Consider the following 14,025-nt stretch of genomic DNA (forward strand, 5'->3'; position numbering starts at 1 on the left):
TTATGATGATAAGACAGAATCCTAGACTAGCCCATTGTTCACCTTCCTCCATGTGGATTTAATTCCATCAAGGACTACATGTTGAGTACAGTTTCTCTGCCTGTTATATATCCATCTGGTAGTGGTACTTTCTATCTCACATTTTTCTAGCTTCCCAAGGACTAGTTTATGGTAAAATGCCTTGCTGAAATTCAAGTATATTATGTCCACAGAATTTTGCTGATCCACTAATTTAGTCATTTGGTCAAAGAATGAAATAAGATTTATTTGGCACGATCTGTTCTTGATGAAGTCATGTTGGCTTCTGGTTATAACTCTGTTTGCTTCTAGGCGATTGCAGATTTGTTGCTTTATTATCTTTTCCAAGATGTTCCCATGTATTGATATCTGGTAGATTGATCTGTAGTTTCCTGAATCTATTTTTTCCCTTTTTTGAAGATGGGACAACATCGGTTCTTTTCCAATCCTCAGGTAGTTCCCCAGTGTCCAATAATTTTGGAAGATATGAGTCAATGATTAAGAGATCATGTCTGTCAGTTCCCTCAGAACTCTAAGATGTAATCTATCATTTGAATTCATCTAGAGTTGACAAATGTTCTCTTATCTTATTTTTGCTTATTTTAATTTGCATCTGTGCCTTGTCTTTCACAGTTCTGTTTTTGGTAATCTGGTTTATATTATCTTTTGCATGAAGGCAGATGCAAAGAATGTGTTAAGCAGTTTTACTTTCTTTCTACTTCCTTGCCATTTTTAAGTGAATAATATTTTATCATTTGGTGCAAGACTATCATATTTAGGTTGTGAAACTCTGTGCAATCACTACGCGGGAGTACAGTTGAAGAAAACTATCACAATTTGTTGTTATCTTATACTAACGCTGATGTGTGCAGCTCAGAGATGGTAGATTTTCGCTGCTGGTCCGAGTCTTTTTGGAGTGGAATCAAAAGCTGTGCTTATGCAATTCAGAGAGAACCATTCAAAGGAAAGATATTGAAGTTTGTGCTATAATTACAGGAATAATAAAAAAAGATAACACTCTTTGGAAGGTTTATTCAATATACCAACATAAATATTATCACTCTTTCTTTTACTTCAGGAATAAGTTGGTGAATTCTGATTTTGACATTTGTAGGCATTCAACTCAGAAGCAATATAAGAAGCATCAGTATGTATCTGGCTTTTTGGTTCAGCCGACTCTAATCTTGAATTCATGCAATAAAATGTGTTGACTGGCTGCTGTTTTGTAATTTAACACCAAACTCAGATGCATTTGGAGTTCACTAGTGCATTATCTTCTGTGTTACAGCTGCCTGAATACATCCCAAACAATCTATACCAGCAGTTTAAAAGTTGCTCTACAAGAAATGAAGTACTCATTTTCAGTTTATAAACATCTTTCCCATAATTGTACTCATAATTAGGACATCCATCAACTTTAGGAGCTTTAGAATTACTATTTATATCTGAAATAAAATAATCTTAGCATTAGTTCTCAAAGGGACTCAGGATGTTACTCCCTTTTGTCAATCAATGGAATAATTCTCCAACAGAACAGGTCAGGATCAAACTTGGCATGGTGAAAAAAATTTGGATGGAGATGGTATGGAATGGCTAAAGAGAAAGATATTCCAGAATAGACTTCCTCAGTGCATTCTTATGGAAGAAGCAGTTGGCAGTGACTTACAATGTGGCTGGCTGTTCCATTCTAAGTCTTAAATAAATCTACAAGCTTTGTTCTGCAAGCTTTTCTACTTTGTTCAACATGATGTCCTCCAGATGTGTTTAGAATGCAGTACTCAGAATTCCTAGCTAAATTGTCCTTATTGGTTAGGATCTCTATGGATTGAACTGTAGGTGTGAGGCTAAGTTGAAGCAGGCACTTAAGCGGATGGCAAAAACCAGGAATATTGTTAAGAAGAATCCTTTGGGGAGATAGATAAGAAAGAAACAATCCATGAAAGGAGATCAAAGGAGAAATGTCACCTAAAGCAGACAAAGAAGACTGGGTGAGAAACACACAAGAAATCTGAAAATTCTATTGACAGCTACCAGATTTCTAAATCAACAAAGAACAACTCCAGGGTATAAAAGGGGTCGTGAAGATCACACATTCTTTTAGTAGTCCTGATCCAGATTTAATGGCTTCCATCACTCTAGCTAGTGTTAACAGCCTAAGGTGAGAAGAATGTGGGTGAGTGGGGATGAGTGTGTGAGTGAGAAAGAGCAAATATACATTGTAACCACTAAAATTTGGTTGTTATGCCAAACCTTTGTGTATTCCAAAGAATATGCTGAGCTTCAGTATTCAGTTGAAAGTGATTTGTGTGTGTTTCTAATTGTTTCTCAGTTGTTGACAGAGGATCTCTCAGGTAATCTCATTGCCCTCCAGCTGTTACTAAAATTAGCTTGTCTTTGGTTGTCCTGCTTCTGAAAGCATTTCTCCACTTGAATCCATCATCATTACCATTTCTTTTTCTTTTGTATCTTGGAATCTGGAGTAGGGCTCCAGTTCGTTGAATTCCCTTTTCCATATTCCCTTCTTTCCACTTTCACCCACATTTGCTCCATTAATAAATTAATCTATTGTCTTGTCTTAATCTTCTATGTCTTCATTTTCCTCTTTAATTTTTGGGGCTCCAACCACTTCATCTTTTGCTGTGAGGAAGACTAGTCTTTCCAACTTCTTCTCAATTCTCCCATAACCTTCCAATAGATTTTGAATTCCAGCCAAGATATTTTGGAATTTTAAGGTCTCCTCATCTGAATATTGATCCATGTTTCCAAAAAAGAAGGAAAGAAAGAAAGAAAGAAAAAAACTAATAACCACTGCCACTCTACCCTACCAGGCCTCTTGTATTTTTATTTTTTATTTTAAGTTGACTTGAACACAAGATCTTTTATGCTCTTTAAAGGAGAAGGGTTCCCCCCCTTTCTCTCCCCTGCCAAAAAAGTTCTCAAAGACACCTGTGAAAATAATTCATGCCCTTGGCTCTTTATCAGTTTCTTTAAACAAGTTGCAAACCCTTTAGCTACAAAGTCAGTGAGATCAAAGAAGGAAAGAGAAGAGCTACATTGTTTCAAAAACTCCAGCCTCTGACCTCAGAGTGGCAGTGTTGCTACTTTTCACTTTCTAATATTTATCTCCGGAGCTGTCCTGACTTCATCATCCTAGAGGCTGCCTGTTTACCATCAGCTTGAAGCACTTCCCTTGGGTCTATCAGGGACTTTGTGATGTCCCTGAGACCAGCAAGGCTTCATCTTCCTGATCACCATCTCTGTGGGACAGTTTAGGTCACAATGGACCATCCAGTGGCAAAAGTGTCAATGGCAGTTTCGGAGTGTCAAGATTCTTGCCTCAGATTCTGCCAACCTAGCAGTTTGAAAGCATGTAGAAATGCAAGTAGAATAATATGGACCACATTTGGTGGGAAGGTAACAGCATTCTGTGCGCCCTCGGCATTTAGTCATGCCAGCCACATGACCACGGATACGTCTTCAGACAGCACTGGCTCTTCGGCTTTGAAACAGAGATGAGCACCATCTCCTAGAGTCAGGAATGACTAGCACATATGTGTGAGTGGAAACTTTACCTTTACTTTTACCATCAATATACTGATCCTGGCTCCAGGCTGACTAAGTAGTACTCTATCAAAGTCCTGATCCATTTCCTTGATGCTTTGTGGGTCTGAATGGAAGGGTTTAATCCTGGTTGGTTTTTTTTGGGGGGGGGGGTGTCGAGAATTGGTTTGATTTTTAAGATGGTTAAGTTTATGAATGATGGTGTTTTTTGCTTCTGATTGGTTGTTCTTTTATGTTGTGAATTTTTAAATCGTAAGACACCCAGATCATCTGGTAATTGTATGGCTTTAAAATCTGATAAATTAAGAAATAAGTACACATTTTAGCCTACTTTTACTAATGAAATCTCATGTGAAATTATTGACATCCATGGGAGGAGTGCAAGTAGCAAAATATTCATCATATTTAAAACATCTCATGTGTTTGTATGCAATATTTTTATACCAGTATCACCAAATACTCAGGTAGATTTCATAATGTTTCATTTCATAACTTTGGCATCATCATGCTTAAAAATGGATGTCGATGTGATTTATTTGTTCTACCTTAACATTTTTATTAATGCTATACTGTCACTTCATCTAGGTTCTTATTTCCTGTGACAAATCTCAAATATTAAAAACTTTTAGCTTTAGACAAACACATACAGTTTGGAAGTTTGTAGTCTGTTTCTGTTTTAGAGGTACCACATAAGTTGTGAAATTCCAAGCAACCACTAGCTAGAGAAAAAAAATAAGGGTTGGGTTTTTTTTTAAAAAAATCTCTTTGGTTTTCATCTCCAGATGTTATTGACCCGAATTTGTATTGTTTATGGGTTGTTTGCTCGGCAGGAGCTGAAATAAACCAGCCCTCAAAGCTTACAAGCTTTTGATTTCTCGCCTGATAGAATTCCTTTTCTGCAAAAGCCAAGTGCCCACTGGATATACCACAAAGAACAAATTGTAAAATAAAAAGAAGTGCTTGCACCACTGAACCAAAAGGAAATTTGAATTTTTACAAGCGTTAAGAGCTGATGGAGTTAGCAAAAAAAGGCCACATTTAGAACAAGATCAATGCACACCAATTTATTTAGATGCCTCTCTGTGTGGAATTAAAAAGTAAACAGAGAAAAAAAATGAACTGGCAAGAAGTAAAGAAGAGCTGTAGCTTATTTATCATAAAAGTTGATCAGAAACACTGAATTTTAAAATATTTATTTATTAAATATCAAGTCTGCCTGACTTGGGATGTGTAGAGGCTACAAGTTATTTGAGCCTAGTTGTTCCTCCCAAGTCTGAGATCAATATAATGGAAATCATAGCTTTATGCTAGTTTCATTTTTCTAGAACCAAAAGTAATTTCTAGTTGCTTTAATAAGAAACAGTGATGATTAAAACAGTTGTTACTGTGGTTCAGAAATAATGTTCTCATTTTTACAACAATTTAACATAATCAAAATTTTAACTAACTCTTGCAAATTTCTATTCCAGAAATAATGTAGTCCATGTTTTAGGATCCGCCTTAATGAATCTGACTCTTTGTAGTTCACTTCTCTCATTATTTCCATCTCCTAATTGTTAACTGAGAAAATGAATAATTTTCACCCCAATATGCCTAATAAAGTGATGTTGATATGCCCTGATTGGAATATAATGAACAATCAGAGGGAAGCACTCACATAATGGATAATGACCCCTTGATTTTGCATTGATACATTTTGTAATATTTCTAATCAAATTAAAATAATGTGCCAGCATCTTCAGTTACAGTCCTATGCACAACTACTTAAAATTTATTAGGAATAATCTACAATTCACAGTCTAAAGTGGTGGAAGACTAATAATTCAAGATTATTTAAGGCAGCAACTGAGAATATGCTAGGCAATTCCTACTAGGGCGATTTTTTTTCTTTTTTAAATTAAGTGGTCAGAACCAATACATTTAAAATTTCAAAATATTAAGTGAGTCATTAAAATATTGTTCCAAGGACTCTAATCACAATTGATGTAATTATGGATTTATTTTTCCACAGGCATTTAACTTTGATCTGCAGTATTTCTCAATTTTTTAAAATTCTTTTTCCTCAATTGTTGCATCATCTGTAATAGCAACATCAATGAACCAGATTTTTTTTCTTTTCAATGATATGAACAAGGTGACTGTCTATTTGGATCTTGAAGTCCCATTAGAGTTGATGGGTGGCCTATACATTTGATTGATAGATAGATAGCTTGATAGCTTGATAGCTAGATAGGGTTCCACCACAAATCCGCGAAGCCCTTATCCGCGGAGACATAAGCGCGAAGACTAATTCGCGCCATTCAAAGCGCTAAGGAAAAACGCGACCCTACTGCGATGACGTAATTGCGGAGGGCAAATCCGTGCATTCCCAAGCACTCAGTACCCTAAACCTAACCCTAAACCTAACCCTAAACCTAACCCTAAACCTAACCCTAAACCTAACCCTAAACCTAACCCTAAACCTAACCCTAAACCTAAAACAAACCCCTAAACCTAATCCTAACCCTTACCTTAATTGAAATCGGCTTTCTGCCCCGGCGCCGTTTTAAAGCGCCCTTCTGTCGCCGCGCTGTTGTCACGGCGGTGATGACGCGCGGTGATGATGTTGCGGCTTTAGCGACGCGCTTATGTCTCCGCAGATAAGTGCTTCGTGGTTTTGTCGTGCCACAGCTAGAAAGAAAGAAAGAAAGAAAGAAAGAAAGAAAGAAAGAAAGAAAGAAAGAAAGAAAGAAAGAAAAATCTTTTAGCCTGCTAATTATTCAAAGCCTTCACAGCATAATAGTCCCAGTGGTTCTTGATACATTCAAATCCAAACCTCTAGCAAAATTTCTAATGAATAATTCTGACTACGTGGCCCTGCTTGTACTTGGTTTGTGTAACTTTGGCGCAACCTCTGATAAATTCTTTCATCCTGTTCACTACAAAGGAAACATTTGCTGTTCTTTGTTTCAAGCTGAATTTTCACCTTCATGCAACAAGCAAGCAAATCTTGTTCTTGAGCCACTAAAATAAAGTTGTGAGTTTCTTTCTTTAAAACTCCTGACTTCAAGTAGCTTCATGTGGGGTTTTATTGGCTTTTCCTTCTATATACTTCAAGTATTGATGATGCATTGCCTTTTTCTTCCAGTTAACAATTTGGTTTTTGATTGTTTCTTTTATGTACTCAGCCTTCACTATTGTTATTTCCAAGATCTTTCCTTGATTGACTTCCTTCAATAAGAGTTCTTCACTCTTCTTGATGTACTTATTCAAACCACACTTTTCTTCCTCCACAGTTTGTTTCACATGTAGGAGTCTTCTGCCCCCTTCGGCTATTGGCAAATACAGCTGATCAATATTGCTTTTCTGCTGTAGAGCAAAGTAGATTGTCATTAGTTTTCTTGTTTTCTAACCCAAGGAATCAAGCTGAGTCCAGCAGAGTATTCCTGCTGTATATCAAATAACAGGCATTGTTCAGGTACTATTTTAATGCAATTTCCTCCATTTTAACTTTGATTTCAACTTTTTGAAGTCATTTGATGTATTTGTTGAAGTATGTTCTTTAACTTGGTTCTACAATAAATCATAAGCTTCCAAAATTCCTAAATATTTGTGACTTTTTTCTAGTGCTACTGTCTTTATCAAAACTCCAATACTGATAATATATCTTACTTTTTTTCCACCTAAAAATTACGTATGAGTTTAATTATATATTTTTTAAAAAATGTGAACTGCTTCTCATCATTCCTCATGATTTATTCCTGTATATACAAAATGCTATATATATACATACATGAAACAACACTGTTTCATGATTTCATATAGAGAAATCAGTGCATAAGAACTGAGAAACATATCTGAGTAATCAATATTGTACAGTACTTGAAAATCTAAATCAGTGAATTAGGAATGGGCTTCATACGTTTCCAGGTCCTTTTATTGTACTCTGCTCCCACCAAAACTCTACCATACAAAACAGAAATAAGAAAAAAAAAGATTGAGTTACAGATTGACATAGCTTTTATACACCCCAAATAATAAAGAAAAAAAAATACTTTTCATGATTTGCCTGTTCCAAAGTGGCTGATTTCTACCACTAAAAGAGGTTTTTGGATTGAAAAAAATGAGATGAAGTAGGATTTCAAACTTTAAAAAACCCACACAGATTCCCTATTCTTTGTAACACAAGGATGAGGAATGTCTGAATTGGGGGGTGTATCTTAAATTGTCAGCATGGCAGCGAGAGCTCTTCCAAAAATACGTTGTCCTTACTAGGACCAATATTTTCAGATTTTTTTTTTCATTTTGTGGTGAAAAAAAGAATAAAGGATAGGAATCAGAACAGTGAAAAATGTGTGCTTCTATGCATTTCCTTAAATATATTTGCTCACAAAACCCAGTGTAAGCAAATCGTTCTCAAATTCTGGTTATTTTGCTATGGGATTTTTGGGGGTATGATTTTAACATCTATAGCTGATGAACCTATGGCACATGTGCCAGAGGTGGCATGCACACCATCTCTGATGGTATGTGAGCCATCACCCCAATTTAGCCCTGCCACGCATGCACATGTGCCTACTGCCGGCCAACTGGTCTTCGAGTGTCTACCGTGCATGTGGGGAGCAGAGCAGGTGCGGGGTGCATGCATGCATAAGAGGTGTGTCACATGCAGGGGTTGTGTGTGCATGCATGGGGTGGGGCGCAAGAACATTGCATTTAGGGGGTTTGGGCGCATGCGCATGCATTCACATGAACACACACTTGTTTTGGGCGCTCAGTTGGGATATATTTAGCCATCACTGTTCTATAGTGTTCAAATAGGGTTTTGGGGAGCAATAGGATCATAAGCTGCAGCTTCAGAAAATCTCCATAAATTATACAATTTGTTTTACTTTACGGTCTGTCCAATATTGCATCCTCAGTTACTCCCATTGAAATCTGTTTTTATTGAACCAGTGTAAACATACCATGTTTGCGATAGAGAAGTCAGACCAGGAAAAAGATAGCATGAGGCTTTAACCTTGGATTAAAATCAAACATTTCTTCTTGTCCATTCCAAGGAGCAATTGGTATAGCTGAAGGAATAGCAGCTGGCAAGTGTCTGAAAGAAGGCTTTCTTTTGCTTGAAGATCATCGTTAAATTCACTAGCTCTAGGATGCACTGTTATTATATGATAAACATAGTAAAACAAAATATTGGAAACACTGTTTTTCCATGATTTACTCCTCATTCATTATACAATACTTAATGAAAAGGATTTAAAAGTCAGTTGTTCTTGTTGTTGTTGTTGGGAAATAATGTTAGCTGTTCATTTTAAATTGTTTATATTTTTATTTATATTTTTGAGTGCCTTGAATGTGTTATTCTGGAAAAAACATGAAAAATAAATCTGGCATATGAAATAATGTAAAATCTCTCTCTTTCTCTCCCTCTCCCTTCCTCCCCCCCCCTCTCTCCTTTAATATAATTGTAAACAAGCAAAAAATCTGATTAGACTTTTAAAAAGGAACAAAACAAGATCCAACAATAATGATACATAAATTAAAATAGCTGTAACTAAGCTTTTAAATAACTTTATCCCTGTGTTATCATATTGTAGATGTGATACAATATGATAGCCAAGGTGGCACAGTGGTCAGAGTACAGTACTGCAGGCTACTTCAGCTGACTGCTAGCTGCAATTTGACAGTTCAAATCTCACTGGCTCAAGGTTGACCCTCATTGTTTGGCGGCAATTTGCTGACTCTGTAAACCACTTAGAGAGGGCTGTAAAGCACTATGAAGTGGTATATAAGTCTAAGTGTTATTGCTATTTTACAGTTTGTCTTTTATATCAATAAAGACCCAGTTCAAAATCTGAGAATTGATACATTTCATTAAGCCAATTTTAAAATCCTGAATATGACCACTATAAAAAGTTTTTATTTATATATTTATAAATATATAAAGGAAGAAAGGACAAGGGGGGCAAAAGGAACTAAAAGGGAATAAGAAGGACAGGGGGAAACACCCGAGAGACATTGAGTTATCTTTCTGATCACTTTTGCGTATTGTCTATTTCCTATCTTAATATTATTAGAAACCTTTGGAATGACAAGTTTGAAAAGTCCATCTAATGAGTTCACCTTTATCTCTACAAAAAAAACAACAACAATAGATTAAAGAATTTAAAGAAATGGAAACAAAGAGCATAAAACTAAATAAGACTTTGATATGAAAAAAATATAAACAAATTAAAGGTTCAGGACAATTTTGGAATATTGAAACTTTTACTATGTAAGATTTTGGAAATTATTGTATAAAATAAGCATCTCCTTATGGGGACTGAACTGCTTTGTCTTATCTTAAGTCATGACAATGGAGGGTACTAAGGATTCCAGGCAGTTAAGAAAAAGGGGAGGAAAGTGTTACCCTGACTTTGATTTTAGGTTAATACAGGGGTTTACAAAATGACCCAAAACATTATAATATTTGAAATATTCTAGGAGATTTTTAAAGAACAAGGCCAAAAAATAATAGTTACAATATTAGAAATGATGTCTGTTTTAATGGATATTTATGTTCAAGAGATATTAATGAAGGAATGACAAATATGAAATAAATTTTGCATGACACATAAATATTAAAATCAGAAATTATGGGTAATAATAATAAAAGCCTTGTGAATTGTATAACCAGGGAGGCATCTAAAATGGAAATGCAAATGACAACGCAAGAGAATGACCCAGATAAGTATTTTTGCTGGATATACAAAAGAAGTTGATTAAAGCTTTGAAAATCAGAATTGAAATACAAGGATAAACTAAGAAAATGACCTGGATAATAACTTTTTACTGGATTTACAAAAGAGGTTCTTTAAAGCTTTGAAGAAGCCTTTGGGATGGATAAAAGAAAAAAAATGAAGAGAGATAAATGCTACAACATCTGAATGAATTAAAGATCAAGATTTTCAGGAAGGAACATAAATTTGGTTCGTTTGACCAAGTTTAAAATAAGAGATATTTGTATAAAGCTCTGGTAACCCTTTAAAAACTTTTTTTTGCTGACACCAGAACTGAAAAGTACATGATTTATGGATTTGCATGAAAGATAGACTGTGCAGACCTCATTATTAGCTTACTGTATATAGGACTACTGAACATTATATATGAAAAGTATGCCTTTTTGGCCTTGGGAAAGAAGAACAAAATGACAATGAAAAAATGTCCTTGTCATGAAGCAGAGTAAGGAAAAAATGCAAAACTTTTCAGTGCATGACTAAATGTTCCCTTTTGTGGTGCTAGAGTTTTGCTAGATCTCCAGCTCTGAAGAACATGTTATATGATCATATAGTTTGCAAAGCAGTTATATTTCACTCAGAGCTGGTAATGATGGTTGCAGCATATATATCTACATAATAAATAAAATAAGTTCCAGAGATAAAATACACATTCTTTGTATAACAACTATTCCTTTCTTTGTGGTAAGGAGTTGTGTGTGTTTGTGTTGCTGTTGTTGTTATTGTTGCTGCATAGCCCAGGATTTTCTGTCTGTTCTGAAGGCTGGAAGATTACTCTTTTTGGACTAGAGTAACAGTCATAAGATAGTCTAAGGAGAACGTTCCTAGGTATTTTAATTGATTCTAAGAGACAGTAGATGAATGGAGAGATGAAAGATATTGAGATGATGACCTTCAGAAAGGTAAGTAGATAATTTATATAAAAGCTACCTGATGCAAAATTGTCCTTTCCATACTGAACATATTGTTTAAAATTGGCAGTATAACTGGGAAAGAATTGTGTTTGATTCATTTTGTAAAAAATCTGTCCACAATTGTACATATCTTCAGAAATAGTACAAAAGTATCTTGTTATAAAATGTGAAGAAAGAAAAGATGGCACGTTCATCCACTTATGCTATTTACTATTAGGTTTTTTTCCCCATTTTATCCTCTTTCAGGTATACAGACTTGTCTAAACTTATTTTTTTTAAAAAATCTCATCACTGAACAATGCACAAGAGGCCTCTTTTTCATTAAGAAAAACTCTGACTCTTTGAGAACTCATCAGTTCTGAACAGAAGTAGAGAAACTTGCAGTCACACAAGCTTAATTTATAAAGTTATTTTAGAATAAAGGGTTTATTAAATGGATATTCCCATGCTCAATAGAGATTTCCCATCTCTGCAAAGGAATCTGCAAATCTATTCCATTCATGTAAATGGATTAATGTCATAGTAATTATATGTTAAGAAGTTAATGGTTAAAAACATAATTATTTTGGTCACTGACACACAGGTAGAAATGGCTTTTTAACTGGGAACATGCTCAGAGAAAGAACTTGTATAATGTTCTATATGATTGGAACAAGTCATCTTTTCTGACCATTAACCTCCAATTTTCAAATTAGTTCCAGATGGGTACAACCTTACAATTATGCTGAAGAAGAAAAATTCTAATAAAAAATGTCCAAATAAATATTAAAGTAGAGGGTTTTACATACTTTTTTTTTGCATTTGTTCACTTTTTAAAATGTGTCATTTGGCAAGTTTGAATCTATATCTATATAAAAATGGCTATGTGTGTGTATGTTCCAGCATAACTCTGGAACGCCTCAAGCAATTTCAACCAAACTTGGTACACAGATGGCTTACTCTCTGAAAACAAATACTGTGGGTGGTAGGACACCCCTAAAACAATATCTTCCTGTTGCAGGTCCTTGTGAAGGACCCAGTAATGAATAGAAAGGCCAAATCCAGTCTAAAAGATTTAGAATCCAGACTGCCTGCAATTTGGCAGTTCAAATCCCACCATGCTGAAGGTTGACTCAGTCTTCCATACTTCCGAGGTGGGTAAAATGAGGACCCAGATTGTTGGGGGCAATATGTTGACTCTGAGTCAGAATCTGGACTAATGGAAAATAAATAATATGCTGTAAAACTATTTTTCACTATAATCTAGCCTACATAAAATAGATTAATCCTGATTATTTTACAGAATTACTCCACAACCCCTGGATATTATTTGATCAATTTTTAAATTATCACATTACTAAAATGTGCAAATGTCTAAATTCGTCTATCATCCACTGTGATAAAGAGAAAAAAAACCAATATCATGCTACTATGTCCACACTGCAGGAAGTATGCAATGATATATCTCAAGTTTCTTTCTTGAGCCCAGTGTTCTTCAACATCTTCATAAATGACTTTGATAAAGGAATAGAAAGAATGCTCATAAAAGTGATGAATGACACAAAGCTGGAAGGGATTGCTAAACACCCCAGAAGAGAAGCTCAAAATTCAAAAAGGATTGTGATATATCTGAATGTTGGGTCTCTGTAGAACAAAACATTGCTCAATTGTGAGAAATGTAAGGTTTTGAATTTATAAAAAAAATAGATGCACAGGTTCAAGGAAAGTGATACCTGTCTTAATAGTAGTACTTGTGAGAAATATTGAAAGCTTTTGACTACAGATTAAACAGAAGACAGCAATGTGCTATAACTGTCCAAAACGCTAATGCAGTTTGAGGCCTTATCAAGAGATACAGTCATAAGGCCCACTCTATCCTGCACCACTCACTCTATATCTGGAACTATATCCAGTTCTCATTTTAAGAATCCAAGACAGGCACTGGGAAAAACTTCACAGAAGAGGCAAGGATGGTGAGGGAATTGCAGGCTAAATTCTATAAAGAACAGTTAAAGGCATATGATATGCGTAGTCTAAAAAGAAAAGGATAAGGGGAAACATAACAGTCATGAAGAGATTTTTTTTAGGGCAAAGGGGTTGAATGTATTTCAAATAGCACCCAGAAATAAGACAAGAAGCAATTTGCAGAAGTTTAACTTTTGAATACAATCAAAGCTTGAAATAAGAAGGAAATTCACGACTGTGAGAACTAGTCATGAACAGGAATTTCCTATCTTGAAATAATGGGTGCTCTGTTTAAGAAAAAAGGATAAAGAGGACATTTATTCAAGATGTTATGAAGATTCCTACACTGAACACATGATTAGTTGAACTTTAAGATCTGTTCCAGTCTTAGAATTCTGTGGTCTTATTGTGAATGTGCCATTCAGAACATTGATTTCAATCCCCTGTTTAATGGATGAACCCAGTTTAAAATAGTCCTTACTTATGACTGTACAGTGTTCACATGAACACAGCTGCTCTTGCTCTTTCAAATAAGAGATCTTCCCTAGTATTTAGTGAGAAAGCCATGCAATTTAATTGTAAATGGGATTTCGTTGACTTCAACCAGGAATAATATAGAAAATTACAATATTGTCTGCTCATGGTGGAAAAACTTGCACTTGGTTTTCCAGATGTGTTTTTTTTCTAAAAGTAGAAAACTTCTTCATAGGTCAGGTAAAAAGATATTTTAATAAAATACATGTGGGAAGAAGCCACATTTACATTGTGTGGGAAAATGTGATTAATGGATTTATTTTAACATTACTAAATTGCCAAAATTAGAAGTAGAA

Source organism: Thamnophis sirtalis, unplaced genomic scaffold, assembly GCF_051295495.1.
Source record: "Thamnophis sirtalis isolate CommonGarterSnake01/CBP01778 unplaced genomic scaffold, rThaSir2_p1.2 scaffold_11, whole genome shotgun sequence".
Classification (NCBI taxonomy): domain Eukaryota; kingdom Metazoa; phylum Chordata; class Lepidosauria; order Squamata; family Natricidae; genus Thamnophis; species Thamnophis sirtalis.